Source organism: Nelumbo lutea, chromosome 3, assembly GCF_056320005.1.
Source record: "Nelumbo lutea isolate HS-2025 chromosome 3, American lotus-T2T, whole genome shotgun sequence".
Classification (NCBI taxonomy): Eukaryota; Viridiplantae; Streptophyta; class Magnoliopsida; order Proteales; family Nelumbonaceae; genus Nelumbo; species Nelumbo lutea.
This window is the reverse complement of record NC_142686.1, coordinates 22,143,917-22,168,075: the sequence shown is the minus strand read 5'-3', so window position 1 is coordinate 22,168,075 and position 24,159 is coordinate 22,143,917. Positions and strand designations below refer to the sequence as shown.

General features: G+C 36.2%; 2 long non-coding RNA genes across 4 annotated transcripts; both read left to right on the top strand.

The window, feature by feature from the left end:
• Window positions 1–15,602, top strand: LOC148863541 (uncharacterized). Its single transcript, XR_016109662.1, has 3 exons — window positions 1–269; window positions 408–513; window positions 15,177–15,602. It is a non-coding gene; the product is annotated as an uncharacterized LOC148863541 (long non-coding RNA).
• Window positions 15,603–16,550: 948 nt separating this feature from the next.
• LOC148863540 (uncharacterized) lies at window positions 16,551–23,939 on the top strand. 3 transcript variants are annotated; one of them, XR_016109661.1, is made up of 4 exons: window positions 16,551–16,680; window positions 16,852–16,999; window positions 22,478–22,579; window positions 23,725–23,939. It is a non-coding gene; the product is annotated as an uncharacterized LOC148863540 (long non-coding RNA). The 3 variants fall into 3 exon arrangements; XR_016109660.1 differs by lacking the exon at window positions 23,725–23,939 and having other exon boundaries at window positions 22,478–22,675; XR_016109659.1 differs by lacking the exons at window positions 22,478–22,579; window positions 23,725–23,939 and adding an exon at window positions 21,270–21,501.
• The last annotated feature ends 220 nt before the right edge of the window (window positions 23,940–24,159 follow it).

Below are 24,159 nucleotides of genomic sequence, written 5' to 3'. Positions count from 1 at the left end.
GGTAAATTACGTTCATATGAACGTTGGGCCACCAATTATCTTCTAATCTAATGTCGGACCTAAAACCTTTATGTACGTAAATGGATCCGGATCTTTCTATTTTCATTTAGAAAAGAGCCCGTGCCTCGAGTGTTTCAAAAGACACGTCGAGCTTAGAAAAAGCGCGGGGTTGGAAGTTGGGGAAGAGGGTGCTTAGAAATCGTGTCTCTCTCTCTCTTACATGATGCTAGATCGAATGCATTCTCTTTTTAGGGTTTCTTTAATTGATGGTTAGGGTTTACAGTTTCGATATTTTCGTTGATTAAGAAGCTACATTAGCCTCTGACTTGCTTTGTTGGTGTTTGAATCTTTCAAATGTATTAGTTCCTGATCGTTTATTTTCGCTACTTCCTTTTTATCGATGCAAGGTAAACGAAGAGAATTTTCAGACGAGAGAGAATCAGGAATTGTGCAATGCGACGAAGATGATATGTGTTGTTGAACATGTGATGAACGGATTCAACCAAGTTTCTGGTAATTTCCTTTAGAAACTAAACTTTTGTTAATGTTACGATTTTAGCAAAAAAATGGGAAATATGTGATCTAAAGTGTGGTGTTAAGTGAGAGGAATCCAGTGATTGACTGGAAATAAATATGAAGTCACAGGTCCAGATGTTTTCTCTGATGGATCCAAGAATTGTCTTAACCGACCATGATGTATTCTATTATTGCAAGGAATTTAGGGTTTGGAAAACGAGTCTAAATCTTTTTCTTTGTAGCGAGGGATATTTTTGGTATTAAATTCAAACATCTAACATTCCACAATGGCATTATTGATATTTCTCCCCATTCTTTCAAAGCTAAACGTTGAATGCTGCTTTAATAGGGGATGCTGAAGGGTTAAGATGAAACTGAGGGGAGGTTTTTGTATTTATCTGAAGTCTCAGCGGAGGCTTGCACACTTGGCTACTAAAATGTTATTGTTTGCCATATTAACCTCTTTCCCTATTGTAGTTACCTTCTTTAAAAAAAAATCTATAAGTAGGAGATCAAAATAATTGGAAAATTACTCCTACAAATTTCTACTGCCTATTCCTTCTATTTTGTGTAAAACCACCATTAAAGCGACATGGAAGTGCCCACAAGTTTGAAATATTTCTGCCTAGGTTCTCATGCTACACCATTATATATTATGACAGTTGAACAGAGCTTTGTATCCTCATCTATACATTTTCCTTTCCTATAAATGAGTGTTTTTTGTGTTACTATCTAGGTAATGACCATGGTTATCCAGTTATCTAATGCCTGTTTGTACAAAACGTTCTTCGGAGTTATGCTACTCCATTTTAGAGATTACATCCTTTATTAGTTACTAGAGATTGTTGACTTGATTTTCATTATTTCTTCTTTTGACCTTTAAATTAAATTAAATTCTAGTTGTCATCAGTATTGGAAATAGTGTAGCTGATGATATAATCTGTACGTGCATAGAAAGAAACAAAAGTAGATAGCAAGAAAGCCAAAGAAAGAAAGAAGAGAGAGAGAGAGAGAAAAGACCAGATTTAACGTGGTTCAGCCAAATTGCCTACGTCCACAGGCAACAACTTGGAACTTTTCTCCTTCAATATAAATAAGAGAAAATACAACACTAAAATAACCTCATCAGAACCCCACTCGTACCCGTCACCCAATACACCCAACACCACACTCTTCTCAACACACTATATACAATGAAAATGAAATGGATGAAATGAACAGAGGAGGGGAACCCTATTTATACTTGTAGAAAGGGGTATAAAGGGAATTTTGAAGAAAAATTACAATCACATACTTAAGCGGTGAAAATAGTCTTCACTGCCAAGTAATAAAAATAGGTGGGCTCCTACCGGCGGGCCACCAATTGTGATATGGTGGGCTTAGTCGGTGAACCACCGTTTGTAAAATGGTCGGCTTAGTCAGTTTGTTTTACTAGCCCACTGAATCTATTTTAACATTCTCCCACTTGAAAACTATTTTCGTAGTGAAAAACCCTATCAAGAATAGTTGTTGATCATCTTTTGTTAAGTGGCTTCAAGACCTAGAGGAGTTCTACACTAGATAAACTTCTTCTCATCACAGGATTTGTTAGCATATCAACAACGTTATCGTTGGTGTGAATCTTTTGTGATGAAATATGCTCATCCTCAATTACTTCACGAACAAAGTGGTATTGTACATCAATGTGTTTGGTTCGAGCATGAAAGACGGGATTTTGTGCTAAGTGTAATGCTCTTTGACTGTCACAATGAATAGTCACCACTTCTTGTTTGATGTGGAATTCTTTAAGCAACCTTTTTAGCTAAATACTTTCTTTGCATGCTTGTGTAGTTGGCCTATATTTTGCTTTTGTTGTAGATAAGGCCACTATAGATCGTAATTTTGATGCCTAATTCACTGTGCCATTAGCTCTAGAAAACACATTGCCGGTAGTTGATTTTCTATTATCATGATCTCCTGTATACTCCTCATCTATATAACCAACTAGCTTCAAGCTTTGGCCACTATAACAAATGAAGACTTCAAAAGTACCCTTTAAGTAACAAAGGATCCTTTTTACCGCAATCCAATGATCTCTTCCTAGATTTGCTATGAACTTACTAATTGCTTCCACTGCTTGTGCAATGTCTGGTCTGGTGCACATCATAAGAAATATAAGACTCCCTATTACTGATGAATATGGTATGTGGGACATCTTTGTCTTCTTAGCTTTAGTGTTAGGAGATTGTTCTAAAGACAACTTGTAACCAACAAGAAATGGGATACTAATTGGTTTGAATTATTGCATGTTGAAGTGACGCAAGATGCTTTGAACATAACTCTTTTGAGTTCTCCAAACTTTCTTGTTCTTTTTGTCCCTATATACTGTCATCCCAGGAATTTGATTAACTGCCCCCAGATCCTTCATGTCAAACTCCCTAGCTAAATGAGCTTTCAGTGTTGTGATACTTCCTTTATCAACTTTATCAGTACCTGCAACTAGCATGTCATCAACATATAACAATAAAATGATGAAGTGATCATTATCAAAGTATGTATAGGCACAATGATCTCTTTCACATTTGCTAAAGCCCAAGTTCACAATGAAGGAATCAGATCACTTATACCAACACCTTGGTATCTGCTTTAGACTATAAAGCGATTTGGTCATCTGACAAATCAAATCCTTTTTGTCTTCTTCGACAAAGCCTTCAGGTTGAGTCATATAAATATCTTCTTTAAGATTACCATGCAAAAAGGTAGTCTTAACATCTAACTACTCCAAGTCAAGTACTGCAATTATACTCAATATAATACGAATAGTACTTAATCGAACAATAGGAGAGAATATTTTGTTGAAGTCGATATATGATTTCTGAGCATATATTGATGGGAAGGGGAAAAGGGCCATTTGCCAAAAACGTTGGAAAGACTTTAGTTATTGTAGCAAGGGTGGTACGGGTCATTTGAGCAGACATATGCTCGCACATGAGCGAGAGGAAGATGAAGGGAGAGAAACAACCCAAACATAGATTGAGAGGGGGACTAGTTTTGGTACTTTTGGATATTCATAAGAAAAAATTAGACAAGAATGTGCTAAGTATATTGTACATGCAGAACAACCATTTATATTAGCTGAAGATCCAAAGCTAGAAAAATGGTTGCGTAGTTCTGTAAACCCACAATATAAAAATGTTTCTAGGAATACTATAAGAATTGATGCTTTAAATTTTTTTTATTCATATAAACGAAATTTAATTTCTTTGTTAGCAAATTTTAATTCTAAAGTTGCAACTACTTCAGATGTTATGACATTCAAATTTAATATTAGTTATATTTGTGTTACCGGCCATTTCATTGATGAAAATTGGCCTTTGAATAAAAGAATTTTAAGTTTTACTAGGCTTGAATGGCCACATAGTGGCCCAACTATTGCTGCAAGTATTTTAAATACTTTGCATGCTTACAGAATAGAAAATCATTATTGTTGCCTTTATGGCAACATAATGCCAACAATAATGATTTTGCAATAAATATTTTAAAATCTCAATTAAGACCATGCTTAAATGGTAAATTATTTCATATTAGATGTGCATGTCACATCTTAAATTTATGTATTCAAGATGCCTTGAATATTATTTCTACTCATTTCAAAAATTAGAAATTGTATTATATATATAAAAAGTTCAAGGGCAAAAAAACAAGAATTTAAATATTTATGTCAAAATTATGGTTTAAAATATAAACATTTTATATTAAGATTTAAAGCATAGGTAGCCTAGGCTATGTTAGAAAGTTGTATATTTGATAAACAAATTCTTTCTAATTTTTATAATTTAAAAATGCCTAATGATATGATATTTGGGGAAAACTAGGAAATGGCAGCCTGTATAAGAGATTTTTTAAAACATTTTTATGATGCAACTAATGAATTATCTGGAATTTATTATCCAACTAGTTGTAATTTTCCTTATCAATTAATGGTTATTGGTGATTGTTTTGCAAAATATAGAAATAATCCACAATTTCAATGTATTGTTGAAATCATGGAAATTAAATTTAAAAAATATTGGGAGAACATTTCTCCCCTTTATTGTATAGCTACAATATTAGACCCTAGGATTAGGAAAGATGGTTTAGATTTTTTACTTGAATCATATTGTGAAAATATGAATATTGATATAGGAAATAAAAAAGAAGAAATTAATAATTTATTATTTGAAATGTACAGTTTGTATGAATATGATATTCCTACAATTTGTTCATCATCTTCTTCTACTTTTGACCTTGAGCCCAATAGTAGAAGAGAAAAACTTTTTTATTTAATAAGTAGAAGGCATAAATCTGTTAGTTCTATAACATCTGATAGTTCTACAACAAGTTCATTTACTGAACTTAATTTTTATTTACAGGCAAATTTTTCTAATTTAGGTGAATGATGAAATAATTTTGATATTTTAGCCTGGTGGAGTGAACATTCAAAAAATTATCCGGTTCTTGCCACCATGACACATGATCTACTAACCCTTCTGGTGTCTACAATTCCATCAGAGTATTGTTTTAGTACAGATACCAAGGTGTTGAATGACTATAGAAGCTACATGAACGATGAGAGCATAGGGATGTGCATTTGCTTCAAGGATTGGCTAGATTCAGAAGATAGATTACAAGACAAGGGAGGGCATGCTACATCGGATATTTCACCCGAAGTAGATGATGAAAGTCACGAATGATGATTCATGAATTTGACTACTTGTATAAAATTTTTTATTTTTTCAAATTATTGTAAATTTTTTTAAATTTTATTTAATTTATTTGGTATTTTTTTTTATTTTTTAACCATGTAATTTTTTATTTTCAATTTGTAACCATATTATATTTTTTATATTTTATTAATTTATTCCATTTTCATATTTCATTCATCCAAATATGCAATGATCCTATCATTGTATTTGTAATTTGTACCATTCAAATTTAAATGAAATAAAATTCCTATTTTTCTTCCAATTTGTTATTCCATCATTCTTATTTCAATTTGGTTAAGTATTTTTTTTTTCATTTATATGTTAGATAACTTAGATTTCTCATTTATTAATTTTTTAAATAGTTCACAATTCTCAAAGTTCAAAGGAAAGTTAAATATTTTAGTTTTACAATTTTACTTAGAAAAGAAATCAAAATTTTCCAAAAAAAAACAAAAAAAAAACAATGCAGCCTGGTTCGTCTCAGGCCTAAGGCCCGCTTTGTAGCCCAGACCGGCACATTCTGCAGCCCGGCACGACATGGGCCTAGGCCTGGGCCATTCTGGGCCGACCCCCAAATTTCCACCGGGGAGGGTGGCATGGCCCATGACAGCCCACGGGCCAGCACGACACGACCCACTTTACACCTCTATTCGTGAGTCTCTCCTTTAAAATTTTCAATGTGTTTTTCATCGGTTTCATCATTAGTTGCATCAACTTGTTGCTCTTGAACCTTTTGAAAAGATTTCACTTCAACTTTCTCTGTTGTCTTAGAGCTTAATTGTGTATTTTCTTTCTACATCGAATCTTCATTGAAGACATCTCAGCTAATAACTATCTTGTGGGTAGTAGGATCCCACAATCTGTAAACTCTCTTTAAACTCTTGGGAAGGACTCAAATTGTCCAAGGAGAACAAATTGTGGCTAGAAAGAGATTTTCAAGAACAAGAAGTAAAGGATGCAGTTTTTAGCATGGACAGAGATAGAGCCCCTGGCCCTGATGGCTTCCCAATTCTATTCTACCAGACATGTTGGAGCATCATTAATTTAGATTTATTACAGGTATTTAATGATTTCTATCATTTAGCCATTGTAAACAAAGGAAACAATTCCAATTTCATATGCCTAATTCCCAAGAGAAAGGGTACTTTAGAACCAAAAGAGTATAGGCCTATCGGTCTAATTGGGAGTGTCTACAAAATTTTAGATTGAAGAAAGTCTTAGGTGAAATCATATCCCCGAATCAATTTGCTTTCATCAAAGGGCGTCAAATAATCGACAACACTCTAATAGCAAACGAATTTGTTGAAGAGAGGAAATTGAATGGCAAACCAAGTGTGATTGTGAACTTTGATTTGGAAAAAGCGTATGATAAAGTAGATTGGGAGTGCCTCATGGAAACTATGAGACTAATGGGTTTTGGAAACAAGTGGATTCAGTGGGTTGAGGGATGCATTAGTTCCACCTGGTTCTCAGTTCTAATAAATGGGCAGCCAAAAGGATACTTTAATGCCAGCAGAGGCCTAAGACAAGGATGCCCCCTCTCCCCATTGCTTTTTATTCTAGTTACAAAAATTTTCAGCCAACTGGTGAATAAGGCAATCTCTCTTGGACCATTGAGAGGATTTGAAGTCGGACAGGAAGCCACCCAAATATCTCATCTTCAGTTTGCTGATGACACTATCCTTTTTCTAGAAGCTGATGAAGTTTATGTGTCAAATCTGAAAAGGGTCATCACCTGTTTTGAATGGATGTCGGGACTGCAAGTAAACTTCTCAAAGAGCAGTATTGCTGGCATAAATCTAGCAAAGGCTCAATCCTTGAATAGCTTCACAGAGATCTTGGGATGCAAAGCAGAGAATCTCCCCTTCTCCTATTTGGGGATGCCTCTTGGAGGGAACCCAAAAAATCAAAGCTTTTGGGATCCAATTCTAGAAAAATGTGAGAAGAAACTAGCCACATGGAAAAGGAACTACTTGTCAAAAGGGGGGAGGCTCACTCTAGTTAGAGCATCCCCTACAAACCTCCCCGCCTACTACCTTTCCATCTTCCGCGTGCCCAACAAGATAGCCATTTAGTTAGAAAAACTTCAGAGAAACTTGGGAAGGAGGGGGGGAAAGGGGCTTACACCTTGTGAAGTGGTCTCAGGTTAGCAAACCAAAGGAGAATGGAGGTTTGGGAGTAGGTCATTTGAAAGAAAGAAACACCGGCTCTTCTTAGTAAATGGTTGTGGCGATTTCCTCTAGAGCCAACTGCACTATGGATTGCTGTAATCACTAGCAAATACGGGAAGCACGCCAACGGTTGGGATAGCAAGCTTCACTTGAATCGAATCAAAGACACCCACCTTGGAAAGGTATAATCTCGACTTTCAATTTTTTCATATCCTTTATCAAATACAAAGTGGGAAAGGGTGACATAATTAAGTTTTGGACTGACCTGTGGTGGGGTAATTCTACTTTAGCTAACTCCTTCCCTCGCCTATTCAGCCTTACCTTAAACCAAGAAGCTTCCATATCCCAGGTTTTACCCCCCTCCCCTCTTTACTTCAACTGGAATCTAACCCTTAGGAGACCTCTAAGGGACCCAAACATTAGTGAAATCTCTAGCTTCTTGCACACCCTAAGAGAGGTCTACCTCTCACAAAATTCCTCTGACCTTCGTATTTGGACCCTTCACCCATCAAGTAGGTTTTCAACCAAATCTTGCTTCAAAGTTTTAGTTAGGGAAGAACAAACTAATGATCAGTACCCCTACAAGAGAATCTGGTGTGCTCACATCCCTACCAGGGTATGTTTTTTTTTGTGTGGGAAGCCAGCTTAAAGAAAATCAACACTTTTGGCCTCCTTTAGAAAAAGGACCATGGCAGGTATTATTTATCTCCACATGGCTGTTGCTTCTGCTTTAAAGTTGGGGAATCCACCAACCATATTCTGTTCCACTGTGAGGAAACTAGAAAATGCTGGAACTTCTTTCTTTCTTTCTTTGAATCCAGCTGGGTTTTCCCAAAAAATGTGCTTGATTGCTTAAGGCAATGGTCAGGAAGAGGATTAAGCAAAAGAGGGAAAATCTTATGGCAATCTGCTGCTCGTGCTATTTTCTGGACCATCTGGGAAGAGAGAAACAACAAGGTCTTTAACAACAGAACAAAAAACTTTACGGAGCTGATGTCTCTAATATGTTACAGATGCTTCTTATGGACTTCCAGCTCATCTCATTTCAGAGGTGTCCCTTTTGATGACCTCCAAAGAAACACTGTAAATTTCCTTCTCTAAACAAATACAGTTCAGCACTACCCGTAACTTCAGATCTGATGTGGAGGGCGAGACGACCTTGTATTTTGATGGGAGTGCTTTTGGAAACCCAGGTACAACGGGTATTGGAGGTGTAATTCAAAATAGAAATGGTATCAGTTGGGCTTTTAGTGGGCCGATTGGAATTGCCTCATCAACAAAGCCAGAAGTCTTGGCAGCTCTAACTAGCATCAGGATTGCAAAAGACATGAGTTTACGAAGTCTTACCATTAAAGGAGATTCAGCCAACACCATTAACTGGCTTTCTAGTTCTGACAATGGGCCTTGGGCCTTAACTCACTACCTAGCTGAAGTGAGAGACATTCTTGCCTCTTTAAGTGACCAGGTGGTCTGGATTCCGAGGGAGCTAAACTTTGAAGCTGATAGTCTAGCTAAATCTAGTGCTCACAGGGATTCTCTTTAGTGATAGCTCTATGCCTTTGTAATTTTTTGAGAGTTTTATATGTCGTGTACATCGCCTCATGTACCTCTCCTTTTGAATAAAGTTAATTTTTTTAAGAAAAAAAAGGATCCCACAATTTGTACCCCTTTGTACCTTCTGCATAACCAAGAAAAATACACTTTTTGGACCTTGCATTTGGCTTGGTCCTCTGCTCCTTAGGAATCCAAACATAAGCACCACAACCAAAAGTATGTAGGGAAGAATAATCAATAGGGTTTCTTGACCATGCCTCTTTTGGAACTTTGTAATCAAGTGCCATAGTAGGAGAGCAATTTACTAGATAATGCTAATATTGATTGCTTTTCCCCAAAAGCATTGCTCTAGCATAATTGCACTTAACATGCTTCTAGGTCGATCCGTAAGCATATTATTCATCCATTCAGCAACTCTATTTTGTTGTGGAGTTCAAGGAATTGTATACTGTCTCGAAATGCCGTGCTCACTCCCCTTTTGATCTTCAGTAGAGCTTTGAATTTCTTAAAATAGGAAAAAGTATCAATCTTCCTTCGGAGCATATACACCCATACTTTCCTGGAGAAATCATCAATAAAGGAGGTAAAGCTTAAAAAAGCCTCCAAAGGATAGTAGCTTCCCAAGTATCAAAATGTACTAGATCTAATACCTCTAAACTTTTAGCTTTTGACTTGGGAAAGCTAGCTCTATGATGTTTCCCAAATAGACAATCTTCATAGGAATTCAAATCAGTAGATTTTAAACCAGGAAGTAGATTTCTATCAAGAAGTACCTTTAGTCCTTGCTTGCTCATATGGCTTAAACGTCTGTGCCAAATCATGACTGAATCAGTCACAACATTTGCAACGATGGCATCATCGATCAAGTGGTATAGCTTTCTTTGCAATTTTCCCTTTGCAAACACTATAACTCCTTTAATGGAATTATGAATTTTAAGGTTCTACTTGCTATTGCATGCTTTTTTACTTATGGATTCAAATGTGACACCTATCCATTTTTCTAAACCTGCATATCTACTTGTGTAACTTATTAATTTATATGTAATTCAAGTCACAGTCAAGCTTTTTCCATGAAAACCTTCATTTCTAGCAATTTGGTCCATCTTATTTGATGATTGATATTGTTTCCACACTAATATAGGATTCTTGGGCTAATCTATTAAATGTAAAAATGCACAGAATTGTCAAATACAAAGCAGTAAACCATGATGAAAGTATAATGGTTGTCCACTAATCTGACAAGGTGGCTTCCTTGAAGTTAATTTCTTTCTTGGGTTCCATTTTTTGTCACTTTCAAAAGCGACACTGACTGAAAATGAGTCTTAATCATGAAACTTTTCTACTTGTAAGTACCAAATCTTGGTTGCATGTCTTTTCTCAATGCCCTCTCACCTCTGGCACTTGTCTTATAAATTATGAAATGTGAATTGAATGTTATTCCAAGAAAATTTTTGTATTGTAAATAAACATGAATATAACCCTTTTTGGTCTGTAAATAAGCCTAGAGTGGCTGTGCTGTTGACAGGCTGGGGGTATGGCAATCCATGTCCATCTTTAGAGAGTCAACATGTTGATGTGGGATCAAATCAAGTCCTATGAGATCTCAATGTGTGTCATGTCTTTAAGTAAAAGGAGTCTTAGTCAAGGAAAGAAATTATTAATTAATTAATTTTGAGCTTCTTTTGTTGGCTTCCTATTTTACTATAAATATCTTGTCTTTGGATTCCTCTAACTTGCCATTTGTCTCATTCTGAGGAAATCAGGACCCATGATTGAAGCAGCAGAACCTGAAAAGTTAATTGAGCTAACAATTGGTTTGAACAGATTATAGCAACCTTTTATTCTAGTGGAGCTCCACAAAAGACAAAATAAGTAAACAAGTAAATAAATAAAACAAAAGAAAATGAAGGCAAAGAAGAAAGGGGACATTTTCAAAACTTATCCATGCATAATGTTCATCTGATCATGCAGATTTTTGGCAAAGGCAACAACCTACCCTCCCATGTGGAGCCCCACCCACATCCATGTTGGGTATCATTTCTCTGGGCATGGAAATTGTTCTAGGGAAGCATCTATGTTTAGAAAGGAGTATTAGGAAGGTTATTGGAATCTCAAGTTTCTTGAAGACTGTTTATAACTTATTAGGTTGGAAAATCAAATTGTGTAGTGAATTATGGTTAATGAAATTATATTTGAATTAAATTTCTGTAATTGCATGGGTGCTGTTTTAAACTCTTGAAGTTCTTGATTTTTGAATGTTGGCTTTTGTCTCTTGATCTTGCTTTGCAGGTGTGGATAAAGATTTCAACAGGTCCCTCTAGAGCAAGATTCATTTGCTTGATAATTCCCTTTCTGAAACCATATGAATCAATTGTATCCCCATCTTCTCTTCTTGTTGCTATCCTACATTAAAACCCTTCCAATATTCTAGATATGTAATCTGCTTTTATTCCTAAAAGATTAGGAGAGTGTCCTCAAGCAATAACAGTGTAACAAATCTGTTACTCATACTTAAATCTGTAAGTTCTGCAATTTAGGACCCATAAATGTACAACCACATATCCAGGTTTCTCTAGGACATGTTTTTCTTTGATAAGTAGGTTTCTTTGGGACTTAGCATGATTTATTACTGTCATTCTCATTTTAACTTTTCCTGAGAAAGGTTGCTTCTGTGCACTTCCAAAATCAGCAATGATATGTTGTTCAAAGTAATATACGTCAAATATCTATTTGAATTATGATAGTCAAATAACAGTTATTCATTCCAAAGGACATTTCTGGTTGTTTGTTGCTGTTAGTTTACATAGCTTATCTTTTTCCTCTGTAAATTAAGTGAAATTTATTTCCCACATAACATATATTCTTTGCAATTAACAGTAGACATGTAACTACTTTGCCTGTTGGGGAACCTAGCATACCCTGTATGTGGCTTCTTAGTGGGGTAGCTTAGAAATATATATTTTGACTTGTTTGTGTGTATCATCACTACTAAACAGTTTCTGATGTGACATCTAACCATTGCATTGGATGAGGGAAAGAAGAAAATAATTGGGGTATGGACACCTGGAACAACTCCACTAGAAACCTGATGGTGTATAAGAATCCTATGCATGTCAAATTTACATCTTATAAGGCGTCTATTTATGCATGTCTAATTTGGCTTCTTACTGATGTCTGATAATGTGCATCAAACTTTTTCTTCTTATGAACACCTGTTCACATTAAGTCAATAGAGTTTTTCCCAAGTTGATTGGCTACAATCAGACTACCAACCTCATTTAATTTGGGTAGCATAGTTGTCAACTTGACATTGCGACCTGGGTGACCAGAGTTCAAATCTTGGAAACAACCTCTATGTATGTGTAGGGGTAAGGATGTGTACATCTATCCCTCCACAGACCCTGCATCGGCTGGAGCTTTATGCACTAGGCTACCCTAGTTGTCAACCTGACATGTACAGGCCTGACCTTTTCCCCTATTTTTTATTTTGAGCACTTATTAGCTAAACCAATATGATGTTTCCATGTTGAGTCCAGCTTTAGCCTTTTCTTAATCAGATCCAGATTGACTTGGCTCAAGCCATTGCTACCGCCATACACAGCATGCCCAAAACCCACACACTTTTTATTTTTGAATCCAAACCGGTAGGTGCATGTGCCACCACACAAATGGGTTAGCATTTCCTTGTAGATGAGTCAATCGCTTGAAGTTCTATTTGTGAGTTTTTAAAATAAGTTGGCCAGTCAAAAATGCTTGATTGTAGAGAGTAAATTCAATTAACTTGTTTAGATTTTGGGTTCTCTGGATTTTTCACCAAACATAGCTTATGGGTTATTCATGTTGGACCCACCTCGGAAAGCCAGAAGCTGCTGCTCTTCAGTCCTCCCAAATGGCATTGATTCTAAGAATGTTAGAGATGAATAGTTTGCTTGAACTTTGGCTGGATTAACAGGAAAGGGGAAAAAATAAAGGAATATGGGTTCATTTAAAAAGCATCAATACTCACTCTTGGTTAGCATAAATAATACTCCCTCTTTGTTAGCATGCACAATGCTTAATACATGTTGCTACCAAACTTCCCCCTGCTGGATAGGCATGAATAGTTGTCTAATTATAATAAAACAGAGAACTAGCTCATACTCCTGTTGATTTGCAATTGGCAGCAATACCCTTAGCCAGAAAGGACAATAGTTTCTCCAGTAAATATGAGTGGTTGGCCTTGTTAACATGGTATGGCCTTTTCCTAAAGTTTTTAAACTTCGAAGTAACATGGTGTTACTCCTGGCAGCTGCTACCATATGTGGCAGAAATGGGCCACCATCCTTGTGTAGCTGATTTTCCAGTATGAACTGGACACAACCATCCTCAGACCCCTTACACAGACAACCACAAAAGAGTCAAAGACTCTTTAACTACTTGCCAGCTTATTTTAGGTCTTGAGTCCCAATCAAGCTTGTAAACCAGATCTGCAAATTCCTCACCTATGTAAGAGCCTAAACTAGTAGAGATGAATCAAGATTTGGTCAGCTTGGCCTTGGCTTCAGGCTCAATAACCAATAGTAGGGCTCAGATCAGTTTTTTTTATCAATAGGCTCAGATCAGTTTAGCTCATTCAATTTAATCCTTTGATATTAGGCCAAAATTGGATTAGAAATGTATAGCCCCAAATGCAAGACCCACAATAATTATTTGAAGATGATAAATAAAGAAACCATGTTTAGCACTATGCAGCTTCACTATTTACTGGATTTGTACTCTTGATCCTAACCATGAGTAAAGGTGGATGATCCACTAATTACTTGGGTAGGTGGACATGATTAGGTCAAATAGTGTGGAATAAATTTTGAGTTGTCCTAAGTTGATGGCTTGTTGGCTAATATTTCTTCATGTTAAGCTTTATCTTCCATTGTTAACTAACTTCCAAGCTTCTTAATAAGATGTGCTGGACCCATTTGGTACTCAAAAGTTGATACCATCCACTTGTTTCCTAAGTTGGCATGAGCACATGGCTACCCAAGTCCATGTCATTTGGTTTCCTTCTGTGGGGTGGGTGGTAACTGGTAATTACTAGTTAGGGCCACTGCTCCACCTCCACCCCATCTCATGCTTCTATGAAGAACATACTTAGCCATCTGCCAGCAACTTGGAGGTAAAACTGGATTTCAACACCAAATCTCATATACAAACTGGACTATTTCTGATGACCAGTCAGTTTGTTGGTTTTTGTCCATTGAGAATTGACCCAATCAATTCTTGTGCAACCTTCAATTCCAGTGCAAGTTGAGGATTAGATACTCGTGCTATGGGTTAAGAGTATCTTTAGCAGATGGGCATATCCACATATGGCCCATTCATCAAGGCTTTGCCACCCATTGAAGTTAAATTGTCTTTGATTTGTGTGCCACTCAAACAACATGTACTCTTGACTCAATGTGTTTGAAAACTTTCCTCCCAAGTTCTAATATCTCATGGATTAAAAAACTGAGATGCATATTTGAGCTAGCCTTTTGCCCAACAAAAAGCAAATTATTGTACCCAAAACTGATTCTGTTAGCAATTCAAAATACTTCGAAAACTGAGAACCTAGATTAAGGCCTTAACAATTCCACAGCCTTTTTTTTTTTGGGTTGATTCATGCAACTTAGAATGCTATCTATGAATAAATTTACAGACCCAAAACTCTATAAATATTCCTGGAACTCATTGCCACTTCCCTATTGAGAAGATACACAGTTTTCTAGCACAATAGAACAAACTCTGCAAATTTGCCGAAGTTGACGTAAAGATGGCTAAGCTTTCTGCAGTTTCTTCTTTGTCCTCCTAGTCCTTTCAGGTTTCTTAAACTTAATTTCCTCATTTTCATTTGTTTGTCTCTGTTTACCCACCCATTTATGGTCACTTCTATAATTCATGAACACATCTTTCTGTTTCAACGTCGAAAACCACTTTTTGCACAGTTGCAAGATACACTTCTTCCAACATCACATGGTGCAATCTTTTACAGTCCGATTTTGTTATTCTTTCTTTCATTTTTAGTATTGATATATAAATTTGTATTTACTATTTGTGACTCTGTTCCTAGAATCTATAGAGGCTGCCTCCTCTGCTATACATGCAATTGGTATCCTGGTGCAACAGATACAAATTTGATCTGATCCCCCCTCCACCCTTGATATTCATTTGCTTATTGTATAAATGATGGTTGTTGCAGTTGTATCAATGGTGCCCAGTTCGGATGCTGCAAAAAGATGCCAATTTGTTCAGAACAGCCAAGGTTGTAATCTCGCCTCATGCCGCCAGTGGTGCCTCCAGGCATACAATGGCAATGGTCTTTGCAGTGCCACTGGATTTGGTTCCTATCGCTGTCTGTTTCTACAATTGTAATTAAGTTGAATAATCCCTTCCCTTTTGTTGGTGATGGAATTCAACTTGCTCTAAATAAGCAGGATTGCACTAGTAGTTGCCTTTCTCTCTACCATATCTTCCACTAATGCATATTAAATAAAATAGTAGCATTGCTCTTGTACTAGATGAAAGCAAAAGAGTTTCGTTATTTGTTTTCTGCTTTGTATGTTCTTAGAACGTGAACAATTTAAAGGAGGCAATTTCTGGACCAACTAAGAAGGTCAAACCAATAGTAATTTCTCTCTCTCTCTCTCTAAGGAGGCTTACAGTGTCACTTAATAATTCATGGAGAGAGTTCAACATAGAGCTCTCAGCTAATCTCTTGGTGTAATATGCACTGGTACCTAAAGACATCTGTTGTATCATGTGTGGTATTAGAAACTAAGAACAATACTGTTAACTTATGGACAAATTAGGCTCCAAGTTCCATGATTCCATCTGTGAAGCGGATTGTAGATTCTTTGGAGATCATTGGAACATATGAGAATAGAATGCGGCCTCATTGGACCTTATTCATGCCAAATTGCCAAATAAAGAGAAATATTGGACAATACATTTAATTTCCATGTGGGACCTACCAATTATGTTCAAATTTCTCATGTAGGACCCGCTAATTCCTTCTATAAGAATTTCTCATACATGTTCAAATTTGGAATAAGCATGGCTATATATAACATACATTTGGAAAATACCTATTCACGCCAATAAAAAGAAACATAATAAATCTCTATTGACCCTAAAAATAGAATCAAAGCGGTCTTTGTGTTATTATGCATGATGTTATGTCCTTAACGGTCATTTTCTGGGGACACCCATTAGTAGTGCATGAAAATGAAATGGTTCGCTTACGGAACCCATTCAACCACCAGCTCCAAATGTAATTCATGTTTGGGGGAGGGGGGTTCATTTTATGGTTTAGATTGCCAAGTCAGACCGACCAAACTGAAATGGGCGGTTTGGTCTAATTTAGTTGGGAAATTTTAAAATTTCGGTTTACGGTTTTTGGCTGATTTTCTGAATGTTAAAACTTAAAATCCACACTGGACTGTAAATTATTAATAATAATTTGATGCCGCGAACACGCCTGAACTGAATCACGTTGAACTGTATTCGGATCCCAAATAAATGGACATATGAGAGGATCCATATTGTTTTCGGACCTAAAACTGTTAAATACGTAAATGGATCCGGATGGGATTCGCGTTAAGGTGCGGGGTTGGAAGTTGGAACGAGACTACGAGAGTGAACGAATCGGAAATCGGAAGCCATTCTCTGACAAACATCGGCTCTCAATTGCATGCTTAGATCAAGTAAATTCTCTTTTAGGGTTTCTTTAATTGATGATTAGGGTTTACAGTTCGATATTTTCGTTGATCGAGAAATTGCACTAGCCTCTGATTTGCTTTGTAATGGAGCTTGAATCTTTCAAATGTACTAGTTCCTGAGCTTTTATTTTCGCTACTTCCTTATATTGGCGCCAGGTAAATGAAGAGAATTTTCAGACGAGAGAGAATCAGAATTTGTGAAATGCGACGAAATTGATTATGGGTTTTCCATGAGAGAAGCTTGAGTTGACGACGATGGTATGTGTTGCTCAACATGTGATGAACGGATTGATCCAAGCGTCTGGTAATATCCTTCAGAAACTAAAATTTTGTTAATGTTACAATTTTAGCAAGAAAGTGGAAAACATGTGATCTAAGTTTTGGTGTAAGATGAGAGAAATTCAGTAATTGACTTGAAATAAATACGAGGTCACAAGACCAGAAAGATAAGATAATTGAAAAACTCAGTGAGCAATTCAGATGGTGGCATTTAGATCTGTTTGTTTTATGCTTTGCGGTTGTGTTTTGCTAGTGTTTGTTAATTTTCTGCTTTTTGTAGCACTTACCTCCTTAATTGTCTTTTTCTATAATCAACCAATGGGGCAACATCAATGATTTTATTCTGCATACTGTTGTTTTACTAAGGAATACTATGTTTGATTAACCCTTGTTCTGGGGTTTACGTGGTACGTAATTACATATTTCTGCGGCATGAAAAGGCTTACAGATTCAGAGTGTCTAGCAACTCAGCCTTTTTAGAGAAAGGAAATGTAGGACTCTCTTGGTTGAGCCATAACCAGCTTGGCCAAAATTTTGAATCTTTGGCATGAGAAACGAAATTGTGACAAGCATGAGAAAAAGAAAGCCATGTAAAATTGCAAATTTCTATTGGGACAAGTTAATATGAGAGCTAGGGTTTAAATCTAAATATCTTTCATGCTACTGGATTTTACCATTCTTTGAATATAACATATTGGGAAATGGAAACATGGGTAGTTAAACTATGTATAAATTTTTGGGAGAAATACTTAAACCTCCGTTAAGGTTTCCAACAAATGTTATAACTTCCCTTACCTTCTAAAAGGACTCTAATCTCCCCTATTAGCCAATGTGACAAGAGGAACCATTCTTAGGATGGCCTGCCATTAGCATATGATCATATATGTCATTATATTTTTTGCTGAAAACCCATTAGTGCCCCATTTAAATTGACCTAAATTAATTAAATGGACCGGATTGTTCACTATCTTATTTATTTATTTATTTATTTGAAGAAGAAGAAGAAGAAGAAGAAGATAAGAAATACTTGTATAGATGAAAGTAAAAGAGGCAAGATGTGAAGGCTTCCCACCATGTACATCGAGGGAAGATGTGAAGGGGGTCCAATTGACTTCTACCTTGAGAAATCTGTTACTTCTTTCATGTCATATAGCCATTACATAATTGCCAAGGGGGTAGTCCTGCAGGGAATGGATCCCCCTTCTGCTTACACCTCTTAAATTCCAGCATTTGAAACAATCCATGATGAAGATGGAGTGAGGGAAGCACCAGGAGGAGACTCCAAATAGATTAAAGTAATGATGCCAGATTTGGGTAGTGAATCTGCTATGGAACGATAAGTGATTTACTGATTCCAACACTTTAGGCCCAAAGCCCGGCCTGGCCCATGATCACCCCTAGGCATGCCTATAGCTTACCTCTAGTATAAAGTTTTATAAAATCTATATTCCCTTTACCTGACTGCTTTCTTTTCAAGCTAAAGGAAAATGAGAGTGTCCCAACCACGATGTTGGAACATAAGTTGTTTTCTCTGATAGATCTAAGAATTGTCTTCTCCAGCCATGATGTATTCTATTGTTGCAAAGAATTTAGGGTTTGGAGAACGAGTCTAAATCTCAACCTCTTCCGTAGCAAGGGAAATTTTTGGTATTAAATTCAAACATCTAACAACCCACAATGGCATCAATGGCATTGTTGATATTTCGCCCCATCCCCATTCTCTTAAAGCTAAATGTTGAATGCTTTAATAGGGGATGTTTAAGGGTTAAGATGAAACTGAGGGGAGATTTTTGTATTTGTCTGAAGCCTCAACGGAGGTTTAAATATTTTACTGATAGGTACAGAGGTTTAAATATTTATCCTATAAAAATAACATACTTTACCAAAATAAGAAAAAAGCAAAATAAAACCTGGAACAATGGGCTTAAAGATGGAAAAATAAAGAGGAGACTTACACACTTGACTAATAAAATGTTATTGTTTGGACAATATCACTTTACATCTAGACTGAAACATTATACTAAGAATGTAAAGATAATTGAAACAGTATGAATCATATCAAAGCATTGGGGAATTCTCTGAATATATTATAGTTATAGTTCATCTTAATACCAGGGAAAAATGGAAACATTTTTGGGGGAAAAATATGGTTGAAACTTTTGGTTCTTTCGTCTTTCACAACAACTAATTGGTATTTTGAACCAGGAATAAACCCTTTTGGTATTTTAGTTGAACAGAGCTTTGTGTCCTCATCTACACATTTTCCTTTCCCATAAATGAGTTGTTTCTTTGTTACTAACTAGGTAATGGCCATGGTTATCCAATTATCTAATGCCTGTTAATATATATATATATATATATATATATATATATATATATATATATGCATGCCTGTTTGTACGAACCTTTCTTCATAGTAATGATACTCCACTTTAGAGAATAAATCCTTTTATTAGTTACCAGAGATTGTTGACTTGAGCTTCCTTATTTCTTCTTTTGTCATTTAAATTAAATCCTTGTTATTTAAAGAAAAAGGACTCTTGAGTGGAGCTGGCATTGCCAATGGGATTATAAATTCTTAGGTTCTACTTGCTATTGCATGCGTTTTTACTTGTGGACTTAAATGTGACACCTATCCATTTTTCTAAGCCTGCATCTCTACTTGTGTTTTAACTCATTCTAGTTAAGCATTTATATGTAATTCAACTTACAGTCGTACTTTTTCCATAAAAACCTTCATTTGTAGCAATTTGATCCATCTTATTTGATAATTGATATTGCTTCCACACTAATATAGGATTTTTGGGCCAATCTATTTAATGTAAAAATGCACAGAATTGTCAAATACAAAGCAGTAAACCATGAAAAAAATATAATAGTTGTCCACTAATCTGGCAGGGTGGCTTCTTTCAGGTTGATTTCTTTCTTGGGTTTCATTTTCTTCACTTTCAAAAGCTACATGAATCTAAACAAGTCTTAATCATGAAACTTTTATACTTGTAAATACAAAATCCCGGTTTCATATCCTTTCTAAAAGCAGCCCGGATCTCCTATCCACACCTACCCACAGGACACCACAGCTGCACATTGGGAACATCTCTCCATGAATGATAACATATAAGTACAGGAGATGTTCCTGATGTGCGGCTGTGATGTCCTATGGGTGGGGTTCTTGTGGGTAGGATAGCTGAACACTTGTAAAAGTCCTTTGATGTTAATCTTGTTTGAAATTATGAGATGTAAAGAAGTTTATTCCAAGAAAGGTTCTGTATTGTAAATAAACATGAATATAGCCCATTTTGTTCTAGAAATAAGCCTGGATTTCAGGTCTGTGGTTGTGTTGTAACAGACTGGAGGTGTTGGCAATCCATGCCCATCTTTGGAGAGTCCACATGTGGTGTGGAATTGAGTCCTTTGGATTGTGACTAGAATTTGGTATTTACCCACCATGCAACTTCTTAGTGGATAGCACACACACAATTAAACAGTTTCTAATGCAGTATAACCGTCATTCCCATATATCTAACCATGCATTGGAGACGCTTATTGAAGTTAAAAGAAAACAATTGAAGTATGGACACCTGGAGCAGCTCCACTAGAAGCCTGATAATGTATAAGAATCCTATGCTTGGCAGATAAACCGGTTATGTTGTCCTTACTATAAACTGAGATCTTGAGTTTTTCATGCAACATTAGTTTCCTGGATGTAGAAGGATGAAACTTTAAATATTAGAGAAGCTTAAGTTGTCCCCAAATACCTATCGGGTCTCAAAGCACAATTACAATTGGGATGAAAGAGGTAGTTAGTGATTGATCTTTATCTTTTAATGAGCTTCCATGGGACCTAGCTTTCATTTGCTTCTGTGATATTTGGGGAGGTGCTACCCCCCGTTTTGTGTAGCCCCCTCTGTTTTATCAAAAGAAAAAAGAAAGAAAGAGGTCATTTGTGACCACCATGGATGCTCTCTTAACCTTTGCAATAGTAATTGAGAGGGAGAAGAGGATTCTCACATATTAGAGAAATCAGAAGGGCTATGGAGCTCACCTTTCTCACGACTTCAAATAATGTTGTTGATATGAATCGTGTGCTTCACAAAATCATATCCTGCAAATGTAACATTCTCTTAGGAAGAAGATCCATGAAAGCAGCTACTGTAATTTGGAAATTCCATGGAAGTAGCTACTATGTTGAGACTTTCCTACCATAATCAGTATTCTGTTCAATGTACTTAAAAATGTCCAGATATTCAATAATGTTAACTTCAGGTACGGTTCTCTGCAAATTCTGAGTTCAGGTGCTTACCTACCAGTGAGGATGGATACGGTTCTTTCTTCAGACACAACTGGCCGGTTACTTGTTGGCAATTGGATTCTTAACTACTGCGGTTGTGTTTTTAGCAGCATTGTTATCTGTTGCTACATGACTAATTTATTAGTTGTTGATCACTGTTCTTGTTATGCGTATTTTATCTAGTAGTTATGATTGAAAATTTGAAATGGCTGTTAATTTACTAGCGGCCTTTTAAAATCTTTTATTGCTTAAGGTGCCGCTGAGTTGCCTACCAAAAAGGTAACACTATTAAAAAGAGTGCATGCAATTGATCAAAAAAAAAAAGAAAAGAAAACGGGTGCGTGCATGTCAAATTTGCTTCTTATAGACCCCTGTTCATGCATGTCTTTGCTTCCTACTGATTTCTGATTATGCATGCCAACTTTTTCATCTTATGAACGCCTGCTCACAGTCAGTCACACCTCATTCTTGTTTTGGCAAATCAATGAACAAGAGTAGATGGGTAGGTGTTATATACTTCTATAGTTTAGTTGTTAGCCTGATCCATTAAGCCAATAGGGTCTATCCCAGGTTGCTTGGCTACAAACAGCCAACTAACCTCATTTAATTTGGGTAGCACAGTTGTCAACCTGACATGTACAGGCCTGACCTTTTCCCCTATTTTTTTATTTTGAGCACTTACTAGCTAAACCAATGTGACGTTTGCATGTTGTATTCAGCCCAGCCTTGGCCTTTTCTTAATCAGATCGAGATTCACCTGACCTAACCCATTGTCACCCCCATTCGCGGCATGCCCAAAACCCACACACACCCCTATTTTTTTGGTATCCAAACCAGTAGGTGCATGTGCTACACACAAATGGGTTAGCATTTTCTTCTAGATGAGTCAATCACTTGAACTTCTATTTGTGATTTTTTTTTAAATTAAGTTGACCAGTTAATAAATGATTGATTCTAGAGAGTTAATTCAATCAGTTTGTCTCAGTTTTTAGGACAACATATTCCATCATTAACAATACAAACTGATTAATTGGAAATGTTTGTGCTAAGACATTTCATTAATGGGTTATACCAGAAGTTAATTGAAAGGAAAAAAAAGAAGATAGAATAAAGAAAGAAAATAAAAGGTAGTAAAAGGGACTTAATGTTAACAAATATTCTTATAGCTGGATTCCTCCTATGAAACTAATAGTATCTGATGGCTTTTGGCAGCTAAAATACATAAGCTTTTACTCGCAAAGGGAAACTGATCCAAACACAAGTTTTGGTTTATGCCTGACATGCTCCAATCTGTTACAGCAAGGTTGGTTCAGGGTGGGTAGTTTATCTTTCCATATTATGTGCTGAACAGTTTAAATTATTTGTACTTCTGATCATTTCTTAAAGGAATTCCCCTGGAACCATTTGCAATAAGATATTGGTTTTCACTGAAATTCTAACTTTTCCATGACCCCTAGGCATAGATGACATGGGAAAAATAAGATAAAAAGTGACAAAATTGCCTACTATGATCAGGTAAAATTCTGACAATCTAGATCTGCAATACAGCCCTACTTCAGAACAGTTGAAGTATCAACAATTAACAGTTTAAACAAAAAATCCTCCTCAGAACCAAGATTCAGAGATCAACTGTGCTTACACAGCCCTAAGAAAAACTGTTAACTAAAGTTTTATTTGTCATCACTAGCACAGACCTCGCTGGCCCCTGGAGTCAACATTGACTAAACCGAGATTAAAGTCTTAAACGTGCTAATACCTGTACTTATTATCCCTAGTATATTATTTTACATAAAAATCCATGCACCAGCTTCATTCCATGTCACTTGTAAGTCTTAAACCTAGAAAGTTGAATCCCCATCTTGTAAAAACCAGATAATGCTCTCAAAGACTTCAGGGACAACTGTACTTACTAATCAGTACGGCTCACTATACTTCTTGTTCACATGGATATTTGTGTTTCAATTAATACATACTTGTGACCATATTAGCTTCACAAAGCAGGAGAGAGAGAGAGAGAGAGAGAGAGAGAGAGAGAGAGAGAGTAGGCTCTCTAGCAAGAAAGGTGCTGGTATTGGTTCAACAAGTAAAGTGATTCAAAGCTTATAATAAACAAGATTGCCAACTATAAAACAGGCAACAGTCGAGTTTAAGCATCTTCACGTGGAAACCTGACCTCCCCGTACCAGTACAACTAGCTTTTGCTTGTTATTTATATATTTTTTGTACACCCCCAGCATGCGACACTACAAGCTACAAACCAAGCACGCATGAGCATCACCCTTTTTAGTTAATTAAGAGTCGTTACAGATTAATTTAATCTCCTTGGTCTCCTTTCATCCCAGTGAATCCCCCACAGCCTTGGGTGTCTCACATTCAAACTCCGTAATTTTTGAAAATGGTAAAGCTGAGAACAAGATGATACCCTAGTTTTTGAAACCTGATTAATCTTTCTTCTGCAGATCTCACATGCAACCCAATTCTCATCTTTGATCAGAATATATAGTGGTGATGATGATACGTATTACAATTGTAATGTCTTTGGTGGCATCTTATCATTGTGTTTTGTTTTCTTTTTTTACTTAAATGGAGTGAATGGTTCATTGTTATCGTTTTCTTTTTACTTGAACGAAGAGAATTATTCATTTTTTTTACTTGAATGAAGCGAATAGTTCATTATTTTTCTATTCTTTTTTACTTGAGTAAAGTAAATGGTAGTTGTTGTCCCTGGTCAAATGGGAACACGAGGCCAAGCAACTGGAATTTGAATTTGCTTTAATTCAAAGTAACTGATTAAATAAACTGTTGGGCTGCAAGAAAATTGTCTCTTAGTGTTTGATGTTCACTTTGAATTTTGGGCTCCTATAGAAAGTAGTTTACTTAATATTTTCTCAATT